The following is a 6,246-nucleotide window of genomic DNA, read 5'->3' on the forward strand; positions in this document are numbered from 1 at the left end:
TAGCTAATAAAAACAAAATTAAAATGGTTCCCAAATAAAATACTGTATAAGTATTCGCACATATACACTGGGAGTCACGCTAAATAAAATTTATCGCAGAAAAGCTAATGTTTCTGTAAAATTTAATAAAATAAAGTAAAGTAATTTAGAAACAAGATGAATATCTGAATATTTTTAGATTGCTGATTCCAAAAACTCGGTCGTGACTCATAGAATTTTGAATTTTTGTAGACACTTGAATGGAAGTAATTTAAAAACCATTGTTTTTTTATAAAATTTTTATTTGGAAATACGTGACAAATTATTCAATAAAATGATCAGATAGGTTAGAGTTTTAGAGACTTCTGCATTTACACATTTTAAATTTTATTTTTTAAGCGATTCGATTTACTTATTATTTTACTTCATAGTACTTTTCAAATTAATTAATTTACATTCTTTAATGGGATTACCATGTAATTGTAAAGAGTTTTAGAAATAGTTTGGACAAAAAAATAAGTAAAACTATCATAAATTATTATAAATAATTATAAGTTTATATTTTTTTGAATATTGAGAACAATTTATTTTCTTGAAACAAATGTTTGAACTCAATTTTTTAATGAATTTTTATGCAAAATATTTTTACTAAATGTATTTTCAATTAACTAAAGTAAATTAACAAAGTTTTTTTTAAGAAAAAAATATTTTTGTTCCTGATAATTTTGTTTCCTACATCTGTTTACTGTTTTCCATTTGAAGGAGCTAGTTTTAAAAATAAGTCAAATTTAATTTAGTAACATAACAAGAAAAAAAGAGAAAAAAAAGAAAAGAAAATAATTTTCTAAAAATATATTAGTAAAGAATAACAAGAAACAAAGTCCGGTTTACTACGTTCCGATCTCAATATTCTGCGTGTTTTTGAAACCGGTATAATGACTTTGGAAATTCATTTACATCTCTCTCAGCTATGTTATGTAGTGATGGTTTTCTATGATAGAAAGAGCAATCTAATCACTTCGTTAGTTTTTGTAATATGCTTAAAACTACTTTGATTTCACACGATTTAAGGAATTTGAGAGTGAAAAAAAATTTGTAACTTTTGGAATATTGATTAGATTTTCAGGCGCTATAATGCATCTTTATAGTTTGAAAGACCCAACTGGCATGCTAATTAGTAGGTGTTGTCTATAATATAAGTACGCGAAGTCAGATGCAAAAAATATTTGTTTTGCGTAAGCATGCCTTTATATAACAAGTGAATAAAATCATTGAAAAATATAGGTAAATGATAGCTCATGCTAATAAAGCTACATAAACTAATAATACATTTCAAAAACAAATATTCTGTCCACAAAAAATTTCTGCCTTAGGATATCTTTCTGTATATCTCAGACTAACTTTATATTTTTTTTAAAAAAAAAAAGAATATTTCCTCGTTCTTTTTTTTTTTGTTTTTTTTTTAAATAATTTACTTCAGAATGTGTATAAGAATGGAGGATTGCAATCAGAATTTCGATCCATTTTCGATTAGCTAACGCTCCCAAATATCTACTGGTACTTTGTATCGAATGGCAATGCACATTTCAATTGTAGACCGATTGCTTCAAGTAGAATTTATCACGATATCGTCCCCAAAATGAATTTAACGTCACTCAACATTCCAAACACTTTCCGACTGATTCTTGCACTCAAATTTTAACTGTCCCTCGAGTGACCACCCAAATCTTTTTCTGATCAATAAAAGCAGAATTTATCATCACGTTTTCAAAGCAGAATTTTGACCAGTTTTCGACTGCCTGGAATGACTTTACTGAAGCACTGTACTGATTTTCACACAAGTTCTAATTATTTCCGGTCCGCTGGAAGCACATCTCCAATAAAAATCAATAAAACTCAACGTCTATCAAAAATTTGAATGCTTTCTGTCAAGTTAGAGAGCTCAAATTTCAATTGGAACTTTTTGCCTGGAGCTTGATACAAGTTACAACTGTTTCCTAAATAGTGCAAGCGACAGCTGAAAGTATGTCCATTTTTTGACGCACACAATTAACATTGCAAAACTCAAATGAAACTAAATGTTCTAATACAATGTGTTCTTCTTACATATTCAAGGTTAATTTAAGGCTGAAAATGTGCAAATGTGTAAAGCTTATCAAAATGTATCAATATTTATACCTAATAATCGATAAAGTTTATTTTTAGCTGAAGTATTATTAAACTTATAGCGGCAAGTCAGTTTTTATTACATATTTTTGCCAAAGAATTTTTTTTAAAAATCACGAAATATCTATAATAATAAAAAAAATTTGGTAAATTTGAATTTATATTTAAAACGATACTTCCTTATAAATATTCGTTTTAAAATGTAAGAAAAAAATAAAACTTCACAGTTCTTTTTAATTATATTGAAAAAACAATAACACATATCGCCTTAACACGGTCTAGTTAAAACATTTACTCATAATAAAATTATGCAGATAAAAATATACTGAAGTCTTAAAAATTAAATGTAGCTTACGGGTAAATAACAATATAAACAGCAATTTATGCAGGAATTCATAAATTTAATTCCATGAACAGTGTAATTTGCTCCCTAAAATATCTTTCTCCAGACTTTTTGTTAATTATTTTGTTAATTAGTTTTAAAACTTTAATTAAGGTGTTACTATGGTGTTATAAGATATTTTGATTGAAGTTTAAATTTCCGTAAGGTATCTACTCAAATTAAAGTTGTATTCTTTTTGAACTCTTTGATATTAATAATAAATTTAGATAACTATCGATAAAATTCTTCTTCAGTTTTCTTTTTTTTAACTATAGCATTTTATTTCATTTAAATTAAGTCAAGTAGAATAATTAATTTATTACTTGTGTTATAAAAAATGAGCAAAGAAAATGTATTTTACTGGTGAATAAAGCATCTATTAATAATTACAATTTTAAGTTGGCAGAATGTATCTAATTTAATAAATAATATTAATTAATATTTATGAACTATGCTTCTTGCATGGACTTTAAAACGAAACTATTATTTTTATATATTTATTTCTATATAATTATTTATTTTTTAATTTTATTAGAGCACTGCGATCCTTGAACTTAAATTATAGTTTAATTGCATAAAATTAATTATTCAGTAATAATTTGGTTTAAAAATTATGAAAAAAAAGTTTTAAATTAATTAAGCATTTTTAAGTTGTTTTTCAATCATTGTTTGTTTGTTTTTCCATTGAGGAAAAAAAAATCAACAAATTAATTGTGAAAAAAAGAAAAAAATTTAAAAACTCACCCATAAATTCACAATTTTTTGAAGTGTAGTTTAAAAAAAAATAAAATGCACAAATTATCCAATAAGAAATAGGTAATCCATTGAATGCGAGGATGCGAATACCTGTCAGCAAGCACAGTAATCATCTGACATGGTTCAAGAGAAACCGCGGTTGAAGGGATGAAAATGATTGGCTTCTAAAAACGTCGCCATAAATGTATGAGTAGGCGATAAATAGTCGCCGCGCACTGGAATACATGATAAGAGAGATACAGTTAAGTAACTGATCATCGTTATCTGGAATACCTGTTGATGCTGGGCGAGTTTTATGGATGGAATAAAAGTGGTTTAATGCCGTCCTTTTTGTTATTTTGACCTAACTATTGAAGGTGCTGTTATTGTTTGTAAATTGTGAGAAAAAAAAGGGAGCATTCTTTGTGTTGCTTACTATTTAATTATTTTTTTTTTTTAAATTTTGCTTTTAAATTACTTGCTAATTTGTTTGAAGCTTTTGAGCTTGTATGATAAAATATTAAAGAATATGAAAAAAGCAACAGCAATACGCAGAAAAGGCTTAAATGGGCATTTAAATTTGTCACAACTAACTTGCAATGAATTTGTATAAAATTAGTTGTTACTCAAAAAATAACTTAATGAAATTTATTTTAAAATTCATCCATGTTGAAAAAAATTAAATTGGACTTTTAAAGTGTGTACAGTTTCAATCAATTGCTAAAAACAAAGCAAAAAAGTATTTTATTAAGTCTAAAGGTAATTAAATTCTTTTATTTTAGAGCGAATCTTTATTGAAATATGCTAAAATGGTGTTTGGAATTTTTAATCTTGTAACTTAATTTTCAAATCATAATTTTTAATCTTTTAATGGAGTGCTCAACTTGCAATCTATCGTTATAAAATTATTTTTTACTCAAATATATCTTAATACATTTTATTTTAAAAGGAATTTTTATTAAATTATGCTGAAATGGGATTTAAAGTTTTGCTTAACTTGAAATCTGTTCTTATAAAATTACATGATACTTTAAAAAATATCTTAATATAACTTATCTTAATACATATCTTTATTGAAATATGCTAAAATGTGCGTTTAAATTTTCCAGAATTGGTAAACTATTGCTCTAAAACTATTTGCCACCCGAAAAATATCTTACTGTATTTTTTATTACTGCATCTTACTTACTGTATCTTTTATTTTATTTTTACTTCAGTTGTTTCATACTTTTAAATTAATAATGACAGGTTGTCGCGAGTTTGGTGTTCTAATAAGTCAAAATTAGGCTTCAAATTATATCGCTTACCAGTTGGAGATCGCTATAAAGAACGACTGGCTGCATAGAATTGGCAGAGATAAATGAACGCCAAACGATACAAAGTAAGATAAAATTTTATACCAAAAAAAGCTAAAAAAAGATAATGATAATTGTCCCGTTATATTTTAAATTGCTCCTTATTTTGTTTACTCATGCAGAATTTTGCTTTTTTAGTTTTTAAGAAATGTCTATATTAAAAATTTGCATTGCTTTGTTTTATTTCGTAAAAGAATAATGTGACTATTTCAATAAACTAACAATTACAATAAGTATTTTCCTCTTTGAAAAGATTTGTTATTAACATTATTACTCATTAATAAAATAGGAAATAATTAATGAATCAAATTGAATAAGATTTGAATATCTTATTCTAATTCAGAAAAATATCATTTTATATACCTCGCAGTTTGTATAAAATTGCTTTATACAATTGATAAAATTAACATTTTTTTTAAAAAAATCTCAAGAATTATTTATTAAAATAAAATATTTACCATACACTATTATAAATGCTAAATTATTTCAATCATAGTGAATCTATATAAATTAATTAGCTTTAACCCTTATTTTTGTAATATCGATAAGATAATACAATTAAAGACAAGATTATTGTGTTTTGAAAAAAATGTGAAATTTTTCTCAAAATATTAACGCTGTTAAAGTGAGTTTATTGGTTTAATATTTATAATATGTTTTGTAGGACGGGGAGAGTGGGGTCAATTGTAACAGGGTACGATTGTAACAGAGCAAAAATTTCGAGTGTCGGGTTCTAGATTTAGTTTCTAGGTGGTGCACAAGGTGTATTTAATAAATCTACATGCACACCCCTGCTGGTAATTATTTTTATGTACTTTTGAAAGAGTTACACCTCAAAAGATATTTTCACGCTACGTTAGTACTTTTTTTGGTATTAGAATATTATATTGTAACAAAGTAATTTTGTTTAAACAAATAAAAATTATTAACCGAATATGTAAGTGGACACCTTAATTAACATTTCAATAAAAAAAAAGATTAGTTTTGCTAATTAACTAGCATTGTTTTTAACAAATGAAGCTGAAATGGCGTCTTGGGGACAATTGTAACAATAAGTAAAGGGACGATTGTAACAGCTGAAAATAAATAATCTTATGTTTACAAACCATTACTTAACTCTTTAAGAACCACCAATAGTTTCCTATATCATTTATATTATGTTGCATGTGCATTATTTTATTTGTCACCTTTCACAGCATAAATTAAAATTTTTAACCCCTTAAAGTTAAAAGCTTAACCCTTTAGGTCTCTGCTCATTATTATTTTTACTCCTAAAATATCACTACTATTTTGATCAATAAAAAAATATATCACAACTATGATAATATGTATAATTAACTATGTTTTAGTTGAATTTATGAACTGTTACAATTGACCCCGTAAGAGGGGACAATTGTAACAAGTGCACGACTGTTAAAAATTGTTAATTACTAATATAATAACATTTAAAATAAGGTTGTTTTTTTTGTTCTAGCAGAGGATAGTCTACTTTACTCGTCAGTCAATTAATACTAATAATATATTGGATTTTTTGTTAGTTAAAAATAGTTAAGTAAAAAATGTTACAATTGACCCCACTCTCTCCTACTTTTCCATTTCGACGGCGCTGGAGATAAATTAGCTATTGCT

The 6,246-nt window shown here is 25.8% G+C and overlaps 1 protein-coding gene across 4 annotated transcripts in view; it reads right to left on the minus strand.

The window, feature by feature from the left end:
• LOC107441572 (uncharacterized) overlaps positions 1-3,413 on the minus strand; it is a 334,007-nt gene extending 330,594 nt beyond the window's left edge. For all 4 annotated transcript variants that reach the window (XM_071177200.1, XM_071177199.1, XM_071177198.1 and 1 more), the window contains exon 1: positions 3,272-3,413. The gene's annotated coding sequence lies outside the window, so the exon portion shown is untranslated. The remainder of the gene's footprint in view (positions 1-3,271) is intronic.
• Positions 3,414-6,246: the final 2,833 nt, after the last annotated feature.

The sequence above is a fragment of the Parasteatoda tepidariorum genome, chromosome 2, assembly GCF_043381705.1.
Source record: "Parasteatoda tepidariorum isolate YZ-2023 chromosome 2, CAS_Ptep_4.0, whole genome shotgun sequence".
NCBI classification, from domain to species: Eukaryota; Metazoa; Arthropoda; class Arachnida; order Araneae; family Theridiidae; genus Parasteatoda; species Parasteatoda tepidariorum.